This window comes from Echinops telfairi, unplaced genomic scaffold (assembly GCF_000313985.2).
Source record: "Echinops telfairi isolate 266 unplaced genomic scaffold, ASM31398v2 ScPeMD7_11;HRSCAF=52, whole genome shotgun sequence".
Taxonomy (NCBI): Eukaryota; Metazoa; Chordata; class Mammalia; order Afrosoricida; family Tenrecidae; genus Echinops; species Echinops telfairi.
The window spans coordinates 31,677,315-31,689,288 of NW_022103908.1; positions in this window are offsets into that span (position 1 = coordinate 31,677,315).

Here is an 11,974-nt window from a genome sequence, read left to right on the forward strand (position 1 = left end):
CTTCAGACTCAAAAAACACATGCAATGAAGCTGAATGCAGGAGGATCACAGGCTAGTGAGTGAATAGTCTTGTGGATCCAGTGGCAGTAGAGGCGTCTCAGTGCTGGCAGGGGTCTCCACGTGGCAATGTTAGCTCCAGGGCTTTAGTGTAGCTCCATGTGTCTTGTCCTCAGGAATGTCTCACAGGGAGTGAGCCTGTGTCCCACCTTCAGTGAGCTATTTATCTCCTTAGTGCCTCCAAATTAGGTCATTAAGTTGAAATCTGATTGACAGGCTAAACCCCACCCCTTCGCCCTTAAGTCTCAAATTGACAACAGATTATGTAACTATCACATCTAGTATTCAATGATTGATTCTTTATACAACAAATTATATATATATATAAAGAAAAATGGCCAACCTGAATACCAAGTCAATGTCAAAGAAATACAAAAATTAAATATGTCTAACAAATCCTAACTTTTATGAAGAGCTCTTAATGAAAGCCCGTTATAGTTACAAACAGAAGCTAAGCCTGAAATCAAGCCATACCATTGTGTAGTAAAGTCTATTATAACTCACAGAAATCCCATGCTTTATAGATGAAAGTTTCTCTCTGGGGTTGTCTTGGCTGTAATCTTTATGGAAGCAGATTGTCAGGACTTTTTTTTTCAATGCCATTCAATGTCTTAGAGCCATCAATCAATAGGTTTGTGTGTTAAACATAAACCCTGTGTGCCACATGGAACATTAAAACATATAATCACACATAACATTTCCCTTAAAATTGATTTTTCTTCAAATATAGTATGCTTTAGTATAAACATTGTAGGCATAATAATTGGATCAAAATGAAAGCCCTTGACCTTTGAAACATGAGGATTAGGAAAACAGACTTCCCATACATTCAAAAATGTACATATAAACTTTTGACTCCTCAAAAAATAGGCTACTCTTGAATAGCTCCCTTACCTATAACAAACAGCTAAATAGCACATTTTGTATGACATATATATTGTGAACCACACCTCCATAAAAGATGAATTTTCAATATAAAATTAAAAATATTTATTTTCCAAAAAGCGCAAGGCAAAACTTTAGCAGCCCTGCTGGTAGTGTCGTGGTTAAACATTGGGATGGTAACAGCGAGATTAGCCATTCAAACCCACCAGCTACACTGCTAAGGACTATCAGGCTGGCTGCCCCCCCCCCCCCAAATGATTCACAGTCTTGCAAACCTAATATGAAGTTGCTATGAATTGGATTTGACTCCATAACAGGGTGTTGTATGGTTGGGTTGGCATAGCTATAATGATAACTTGGGAAATTTCCCTTTCCTTTGTTACAGTGGTTGTTAGTCCTGATTCATTTATCTGGAAACAACTGGCAATCCTGGCTACAGACCTCAATCTAGGGAACACCTCAAGCAATTCAACCTTCTCTTGTAATGTCATGTCTTTTCTCTGCTCTGTGGGAGCAAGTCTAGAATCACCAGATTTCACATGGGCCCCTTGGTGTTACTCAAGAATTATTGTATTGCACTAAACATAAAGACCTATAGGAGATGATTTTTTTTTACTGCACTGTGCAATTGAAGTGCCCATGCAGACATGATTAATGTCACACTATAATTTAACTAAAATCGGAGTATGAGTCGACTTGTGCAGTCCAAACATGTGCTGATCCAGAGTCAACTGTATTATTTTATGGCGCTATGTACTAAAAGGATTCCTGACAGTGCAGTGGCTCAGGGTTTGGCTGCCAACCAAAAGGCTGATGGCTCCAACTCACAGTCCCTCGGTGAGAGGAAGATGTGGCAGTCTGCTTTATCAAGACTCGCAGTGTGTGTCGCTATGAGTTGGAAATTACCCAACAGCAATGGATGTACTAATATTTATTTTGAAATGTATGATTTAGTTTAAAATATATAAACAAACCAGTCATGATATTTGTTTGAATAATGGTAAGCATTGTTTTATAGCAATAAAAGATGTGTACAGTGGATAATTTCTAGCCTCTGTATGCTAGAGAGCATATCTTTCCATAAGAATTCTTGCAATGATTAAGAGGGAAGAATAGAGGGTTGGAACAGAGAGGGGATTTCTTACCTCAGAATGGAAATGTCCTTGTTTTATTCCTTATGCAATATATCAACCAGAGAGACTACTGACGTCATACGATTTCCCGGAAATATTACAATAGCCTGAATATTGTAAAATAAATGCTACTAAACCCTATCTCAAATTCCTAAGCCATATGTATATTGCTCACTTCAAACTACATTAATTTTGTCTGGTAACCCATGTATAGTGTATTAAATATGAGACATAGGTGTCAAGGTTTTGCAGCATTAATTGCTATGAGGAATTAAATGTAGTACTAAGAAGCTGATTTGTTCAAAGTTCTAATTTAAACATTGAACAGCCATAGAGTTGTTACAGTAACTTTGCCTTTTATAATTTCCATCTGTAATGCTAATCAGAATTCTGGGACCCTGATCAGGTTAACCTGCCAAGTTCTGTTAATTTATAAGATAATTCAGGATGACAGTGAGAAAATTTCCTCAAAATGCACAAATGAATTGGAAATATTTAAACTCTGTAGCACTTACCATGTGTTCTGAAATATCTGTATGTAGGCAGAAACATACAAATACAATATTTAGATTTATTGATATAATTGCATGTAAATTGTACTAATGTTGATCCAAAATCCAAATAAGTCAAGAACATCTAACACATTGTTTTAGAATTCCAATAAAAATAATTCTGAAATTTGACTCTTTTGCTTTGTTCTCTATGTGCAGTATGATTTAATATTTTTTCAGAAGAAAAAAAATCATATATTTATGCATTTATCTCAATGTAATCAACTTTGTAGGTATGCTAAAACTAAACATATCTTCTGTGTCTTGTGATTTTTGTCATCTTTTTACTGTTCCTGGATGTAGATCGAATGTATCTTTCAAAGACATCGTCTACAAACTGAGTTTCTTTAGTAAAGTTGATGAAAATATTATAGAGAGGATGAGAAGCAGGTATCTCTAATATTTCCCAAATATATGGTTTGAATGAGTGAACACAGCAGCAAGCTCCACACATCAGGTAGGAAAACGATCAGTTACAGAAAAGTTTCAGTGGGAAAAACGTGCTTAGACACTTGTTTCTTCAAGGTCAAAAATTCAGCCAACCTTCGACACTCAAAAACCACCAGCATTACAGCAGATTTTGGAAAACACTTTTGTGTTCTGGGGAAAACCTCAGTTTGGCAAATAAAGGAGACAATAAGCTAAAAAATTCATATCTAGATGCCCTGAAGTCTTGCTATAACGTGACCTACTATAAGATGAATTTCTGTCTGAGGGCTTTCTATCTCCACTTCCTCCAAGGGGATTTATTAGCGCTAGTAGTAGAATCTACTGGTAAAAATTTTAACCTAAAAGGGTATAATTTTGTGTCCTACTAAAAAGAAAGAAAGAATATAATGTTAGGAAACATTTTAAGGATTTTGCATAGCAAAATATTATTTAATTACCATATATGGAGTTCTGCTCATTTATCTGTTTGTTATCCATTTATCATGTGAAGTACTGTTAGTGCAGACAAACTAATGTTCGCAGAGCATTGTACTAAAATTGAGGGCAAGTTCTCCATTACCCAACCTAAAGGTAAACTAGGAAGTAGCAGGCATTGTCATCAACAAAAATACATAGAAAATGGAGAAAATGATGATGATAAACTTAAGACCACATAATCAATATTATTTTGCCCAGATATTCAGCATCTTTGAGGAGAATGATATAACTTGAAATGTTTGAGGTGGGCTGGGGGGATTTTTCTTGTATGATATTGAGAATGAATGAAAATATTGTTATTACTATAAAACTTAATACCTGTGATATTTGTAGTGAAAAAAACACAAGACAAAGGTGTCATCACATTGGATCAAGCTTTTCTATGTGTGGAGTAAATAAAATATGTGTATATGTCTTTACAGTAGTAGATAACTGTGTTAGACCGGGTTGAATAGAGAAATACATCCAAAGACACTCATATATGTGTAAGACAGTGCTTTATATCAAAGAGTAATCGCATCTTATGAAAACATCCTAGCCCAGTTCAGATCAAGTGCATAAGTGTGATACTTGTCCATAAATCCCTCTTCAGATACACACAGTCACACGCAATGATGAAAAATGCAGGAAGATCACAGGCCAATGGATGCAGTCTTGTTGATCCAATGGAGGTGAAGCATCTCGATGCTGGTGCGGGGCTCCACGTGGCTTGTCAACAGGATGGTGAAGACAGACAGAGAGGGAAGCTGGCCTCCAGAGAACCCTTATCTCAGTCACCCTCGAAACAAGCTGTGACCAGATTGGCAGCCGAAACTCCAAACTTCACTCATAATACTCTCAAGTTGATATGATATTATGTAACTACCACAATAACAGAAAGACACAGACATGTGCAGATCGGATATAGGGTCTGTTCAAACCCCAAAATAATTCAATATGAAAACAAATGTTTACTCTTTCTCTCAAATCTTTTCACAAAATCAATGTCATATTTCATTCGTTCCTAGTGACAATTCTTCCTGCATACAGATATATGACAGTACTTCCAATTTTCTCACTCAAAAGATAGAGATCATGCTTTCATACCCGTTTGCTATATATATATAGATAGATAGATAGAGAGAGAGAGAGACAGAGAGAGGGATCTATAGCCAAGATATCTAGCCAAGTTAGACTATGTAGAAAGGCATATATACAGAGAGAGATAAATACAAATACAGTTGAATTTATTAGCAAGTAGTTTTCATGACTCCATTACTAAAAGGAATGCATCATATTGTGACTTGCATTGTTATGCTTTCAGAGTGAAATGGATAAACTGGTACAATTTTGTTTCCAAGAATTTCATACCTGAGACACTAGCAGCTGGTAACAGTGCTAGTCTCCGGTCAATCGTTATCCGAGAGACCTGGGCTTTCAGCCAGCTGCAACACATCATTGATTTAGAGAAAACAATGTAATACAGAGCTGTACATAAAAATCACAAGTGGCACTTTTGTAGTTTAAACAGACATCTGTTTCAACATGTCATGCTAATCTGACATACAGAACATATATCTATGTAGCCACAGATCTAATTCTGAGATCTGGGTTTGTTAACCTTAACTTGGCTGGTTCTGTTGTTCGTGTTAGCTTCAGTGGTGGCAGCCCAAACAAAATGCTGTAGGTCCATTCCCATGAAAAAGAGCAAGCCCCTCCACAAGACAGACGGACCTGGTGGCTCCACAATGAGCTCAAAGAGAAGAACAGTGAGGAGAATGGCTCGGGATCAAGCCGTGCTGCCTGCTGTCGTACACAGGGCTGCTGTGAGTAGCACCCAGTCTGTGGTGCCTCTCAACCACAAAGCCATTTCTTCAGAGTGAGGTTACTAGCTTTATCTCAGAAAGTCTCTAGTTTAGCCATGGCCTAAAATAGAAAATATTGAGTGGCTGAACTCTGTGTTTTCAAATAAGGGGCTCTTTTGTTCCTTTGGGAACTACTCTTCAGAGACAATAACACATTAAAAGAAAGGTACGCATTTGTTTTTCAAGAGGCATGCAGAAAATATTGTTTTGTTTTGTTTTACTTTTTGGTTAAGATATATTCTTAAATAATCTCAATTCTTTTTACTTTTATGTGTGCTCATTCCATACATTTTAATTGGCATACAAATTGCAAATCAATATAAACCTCTGAGTTTGGAGCTTTATCTTTCTCTTCTCCAACCCCTTTGCTTTTTAATTTCTCTTAAATTTTTGTCCAACTTAATACAGTTGTAAAAATACTGCTAGAGAGTTTTATAACTCATGAAAGATATTTAATGAGACTGAAATTTAAAATTATGAGATTTCTTGGTTCATTTTCACTACATCATGTAGAGTTTTTTTGCTTTCAAGTTATTTCACAGTGTAAACTCTGGATTACCAATTTTTATTTACCTTCTTAAGATAAATTTAATAACCATTTAAAAAACAGAAAAAATAATGCATTACTTGGAAGAATTACCTTAGGTACTCGTGTGTGATCTGAGTGTTTCAGCACATTTTTAATGCAATTTTTGTGGTAAAACTAGGTGCCTCAGCTGATATTCGGGTCAGCTTATAATTGAGTAATATAAGGTAGATTCAGAACACTTCTTACAAATAAGGATGGCAAAACTTCATCTCGTGTGGTTTTGGAGATGTTTTCAGGCTGGACCAATCCCTACAGAAATTCATCATGTTTGTTAGAGGATTCACACACACAAAAATACTTTTTTGCATTTGCATTTATATACATATATTAAAAAATACCTCTATTTAAATAATTACATATTTACATATACTCATATAGGCATACCTATATGCTGGTTCCTTTCGTCATTCCTTTTTCTTTTTAATTATTTAAAGAGAGATATATTTGTTTATATATGTATATAAATGCAAATGCAACAAAGAAGCAGATGGAATTTGGGTCTCTATTTAAATCTTACCTCAGTGCAAAAATGGTTTGTCCCAATAATGTGGCACTGTAGGATATGTTCCTGACATTATTGCTGAAGACAAAATGGGTGCACAAGCAAATGTGGTGAAGAAAGCTGATGGTGCCCAACTAGTGGAAGATATAGATTCTGTTATCTTAAAGGTTTATAGTCAAACAAGCAGCCATCTAGCAGGGAAGCAAAAAGGCCACATGGAAGAAGCACACAGCCTGTGTGATCATGAGGTGTTGATTAGAAGAGGTATCAGAGGTTCACAACCAAACAACCAAAAAGATGTGCAGGGATGGGGTTGTAGTGAAGACCCAAAACCCCACCTGCAAGTTAATTGGACAGTCCCTCTCAGAAGGACCACATGGAAGGGATGATAAATCCAGTGTGTAGTATAGCAGTGATAAAGCACATAACTATCCTCTAGTTCATTATGTCCTCCCTCACTATTATAGTTTTTATTTGTTTTACCTCCCTAAGCATGTTAGACATGCAAGTGTTCATTTGTATAATTAATATTGTTTGATACATTAAAGCCAATATAGATATACCTTCAGAAACAGCAATAGAAGTAATGGTTCCCTGAGAGAACAGGAAATAGCAGTTTGGGGTGGCAGGGAGCAGGTGTAGCTGAAAGCTCTGATGACCATATAACCCCACTCAAGGAGAGCAAAGGACAGAACTGTACATAAATGGGTATATTGAATGGTGCAAGATGTGGCAAAAATATATATAAAAATACGGGTTCTGGGGTGAGGGGAGAAGGGGATATAGAGTGCTGATATCAAGGAATTTGAAAAGAAAGAGCATGTTTTGAAACTGACAGCGAAAGCAATTTTAGAATATTATGCGATGTGACTGAATTATGGAATTTTATGATATCTGAAATAGCTCCTAATAAAAGGATAAAAAAAAAAAGAAAAGAAAAGCCTTCACTGAGAGAGATTGTTGACACAATGATGGTCTAAACCTGAATTGTAAGGATGGTGGGGGACAAACCAGCATTTCCTTCTGTTGGACATCATGTCTCCATGAGTCAAACCCAACTTGTTAGCCCCTGATTTGAACAATAATATATTTATATATACCTGCACATATACAACCCATGGGGATAAGTCAAAAAGTAGTGCTGCTGGAGTTTCAATTTGTATATTCACGGGTTTGTTTTAGACAGACTATATTTAAACATGTTCTTGTAATCACGATGGCTGGACACAAGTTCTCTAATGAATACACTTGTCTTGGTTTTACTAGGGTGCTTTCAAGAATGCTCAAGTCAGTGGCTTCAGAGGGATGTGCTGGACCAGTTACATTCAAGCTAAGAGGTCAGTGAATATACTTGAGAATTTGAAATAGGTAGTCTTGAAAGATTTTCTAGATGGAGAAAGGAGCATCATGGGGACTTAGTAGCAACATTTTTCACAAAAATTAAAACTGCTTTTGTGATAATAATTTTTAAAAGCCAGGAATCATGTTCTGAGGAATTTTTTTTTCTATCATAGCAGTGTCTTTGTTCATTCTTCAAGGGTAGCAAGATCTGTCCTATAAGAATATTACATCCACACATCCCATGGCCCTACCCCTGCCCCTTCAGACTGCTTTTGGATTCCTGAACTCAAAAACATTTAGAAAGAGCAAGATTGGAATCCCTCAAGAATATCAAAATGGGTCTTTTGATATGGTTTAATTCTTTCTGGTATAGAATTATTTAGAGAAGTATTACAAGAGACAACAGTACTGCCTTAAGAAATATATAAACCTAGATGGAGAATATGTCAAGAAACAAAATCTGCATCTTGATATTGTTACTCAATAAATGTTTCTATGATTTTTTATAATAATAAACTCTGAAATATATACATAGACTTGAAATATGCCCCTATTTTTTGTTAAATATTAGTTAATAATATAATAACCTACTACTTCAGAGGTTTGGTATATACTAGCTAACATTAATATTTCAATGTGCTATTTTAAAAGCATAAGTAACAACATTTCAGAAATATCACTATTGCCTGTATTACCTAATTAACAGGACATTCTGAAATACTAAGAAAGTACGTTGATTTTTCTATTTCTGTTTGAAAGCACAAACTCAAAAATATGACACAATAAACATGTTAGTTATATAATCTGTTGTCATTTTGAGAGAATTAAGAGGAAAGGGGTGGAGTTTAGCCTGTCAATCAGTTCTCAGCTTGATTATCTCATTTGGAGGAGCTAAAGAGATAAATAGCTCACTGGAGACAGGGCATAGGCTCAGTCCCTTTGAGTCATTCTTATTGACAATCCAAATGGAGACAGGCTGATGGCAGCCAGAGCCTCAGAGTTGGAGAAGTCACATGGAGACCCTTGCCAGCGCTAAGTATTGGACGAGAGTATTTTAAGAACTGAGTTTAGTATCTGATTCTAATTTGTATATACTGATTTCTTCTGTTTATTGTCATTGATATAATGATTGATAGAAATGATTATTTGGAAGTATGAAGAGAGAGAGCTTGTAAGCCCACTTGCCTTGAGGCATTAAATTTTAATCTTTAAATGGGTTTAGGACACACATGCAAAGAATGCTCTGAAAAGATAAGCTTGACCCAGGACCCAGACATTTGGAGTACTCAGTATGTTTGCATTCCAAAAGACTTGCTTGGGGTCTGTTGACAGATTAAAGAAAGAGGAACTTGGATTTTTAAATTTTGAATGAGTGCTTTGTGCTTGAAGCTGGGAAAAAATCTGGAACCATGAAGACAACTCCTCTGTAGGACTGGACATTAAAGGAAGCCTGTTGGCAGGCTGAAATGGTTGCTAGGTGACCACCTGATCTACTTCTTGAGTGGAAGTGGGAGAAATAAAGCAATAATATCTGGCCACTGACACTCGTGGACCTGATTTACAGTAACTAGTGGATAAGATGAGTGAGAGTTAACTGGTCTGAAGTTCATGACCTAACACAAGAATTTGTGATGGGTCTGTGTTAATCCAAATAGACTAGAGACACAAATCCATAGAAATTCATATGTATATAAGAAAGAGGTTTATACACAATAGCAATCAAATATTGAGAAAATATCCCAGCTCGGTCCAGATCAAGTCCATAAGTCCAATATTAGCCCACATGTCTGAAACCAATCTGTAAAATCCTCTTCAGGCTCACGGCTCACAAAATACATTCAATGGCACTGAATGCAGAAGGATCACAGGCCAGTGGGTGCAAAGTCTTTTGGATCCAGTAGTGGTAGAAGCATCTCAGTGCTAGAAGAGGTCTCCACGTGGCTCCTCAAGTTCCCAGGGCATAGGGGCTAGTGACATCTGTTTTGCCAGTAGAGTCTCTCAGGGAGTGAGTAGAGAGAGAGAAGTGTCTCCTGTATCCAAGGAGGAAAAATGCAGAAGTTCCTAGAATTCTCAGGAGAAGGCCATTCCCACTGAGTTTTCATTGGCTATCTTCTGATTGACAGACTAGACTACACCCCGACACTCTTAATCCTCAAATTGATAACAGATTATGTAACTACCACAGAGCCATGGTCGAAAGGCAAGGTGACCAGTGGGTACTCTGGTGAGGGTAAGTGAGGCAGTCCACATTGAGTTGACCAGAACCTGACCAAATGAATAGACAATTTTTGAGCCTGTAAACTATTGCATGTTGCTGCAGACTTTATGGATGGCCTGTCCTGATTTAACTCTGCTTATGAATGTGGATTTTACAAGGGTCCAACTGGAATACAGACTCTTCATGTCAAGCAATATGATTGTCTCCTTAGAGCACTGGGTTGATGTAAGTGGGCAGTACAGAAATTGGATACTCAAAATTGGGAGGATAAAGGCATGAAGTGGCTAGTTTACAAAGTTTCATAGGTGGGGAAATATATTCATACGATTATAGGATTAAGGTGTAGGTGTTACTTAACTGCAATTGTTATGCATTGGATATTTTTGTTTTGTTCACTTGTAGAATGTTATGTTTAAATGAAGGTCGCACATATTGAATACTACGCATTTTAGTTTTATCCTGTTAGGTACAGATGTGATTTTATTATTGTTTGTTTGAAAATTGTATATGTCTAAAGAGTTGTATGAAAGTGTCAAATTGACAAGGGGTGGTCTGTCGTAGTTATAAATCTGTTGCCAATTTGTGAGGACTAAGAGTAAAAGGGCGGAGTTTAGCCTGTCAATCAAGTCGCAGCTTGATGACCTCATTTGAAGGAGCTAAGGAGATAAATAGCTCGCTGGAGGTGGGACGCAGGTTCACTCCCTGTGAAACATGTTTGCTGCAAAGAAAGACACATGGAACTACGCTAGAGCCCTGGAGCTGAAGGAGCCATGTAGAGACCCTGCCCACACCGAGATGCCTCCACTGCCACTGGATTCACAAGACTTTCCATCCACTGACCTGTGATCCTCCTGCATTCAGCATCATTGCATGTGTTTTGTGGAGTTTAGCCTGTAAATCAAGTAGCAGCTTAATTATCTCATTTGGGGGGGCTACGGACATAAATTGCTCACTGAAGGCAGGACACAGGCTCAATCCCTTGGAGACATTCTTGTTGACAAGCCACATGGAGACAGGCTGATGGCAGCCAGAGCCACGTGGTGACTCCTCCCAGCACTGAGACACTTACACCACCACCGATTTTCCACAAGGCTTTCCACCCACTGGCCTTTGATTGTCCTGCATATTCGGCATCATTGCATGTGTATAGTGAGACTGAAAGGAATTTATAGATTGGTATCAGATATATGAGCTAATATTGGACTTATGGACTTGATCTGCACTGAGCTGGGATGCTTTCTCAATATTCAATTGCACGAGTATATAAAGCTCTTTCTTATTCACATACGAGTGTCTAGGAATTTGTTCCTCTAGTATACCCAGACTAACACAATAAATATTCTAAGTAAATAAATTTGTAGAAAATACCCAGAATTTTCAACTTAAGGCAAACATACTCCATGTTTATTTATTATCATTTCTGTGCACATACACACACAGTGCAATGTATAATGGATGGAGAAATGAGGGAAATACCTGATGTGGCAAATAGGAAGGTAAGCTAAATAATCATTTTATGTATGATAAATTTCTTAACATTTTCAAATTTCTTGGAAAACAAGATAAGTTTTATTAAATTAAAACTCTGTGTGGTCAGTGCTATTCTTATTAGATGTCCGTCAATGTGTAAACCTGCAATTGAAAGATCATGAACTACTAAGAATCATTTTGTTAACAAGTGGAATAGCTGCAGCTGGAACTGGGGTTGTTTATTTTCCATATCCAGCATGATTTCCCCTTTCCTACGAAGCATTTACAGTTTTTAACAGCATTTATAAATAATCTCTTTATATATTTATTCTGTTTTTAAAACAGTCTGACATATACATTTTAAAAATGATGATCTAAAATACTGCATATTTCCTAACTTATTTGTATTTTAGTGGGAAATCCTAATTATTGCATACAGTCTTTTTACTTTCTGGAT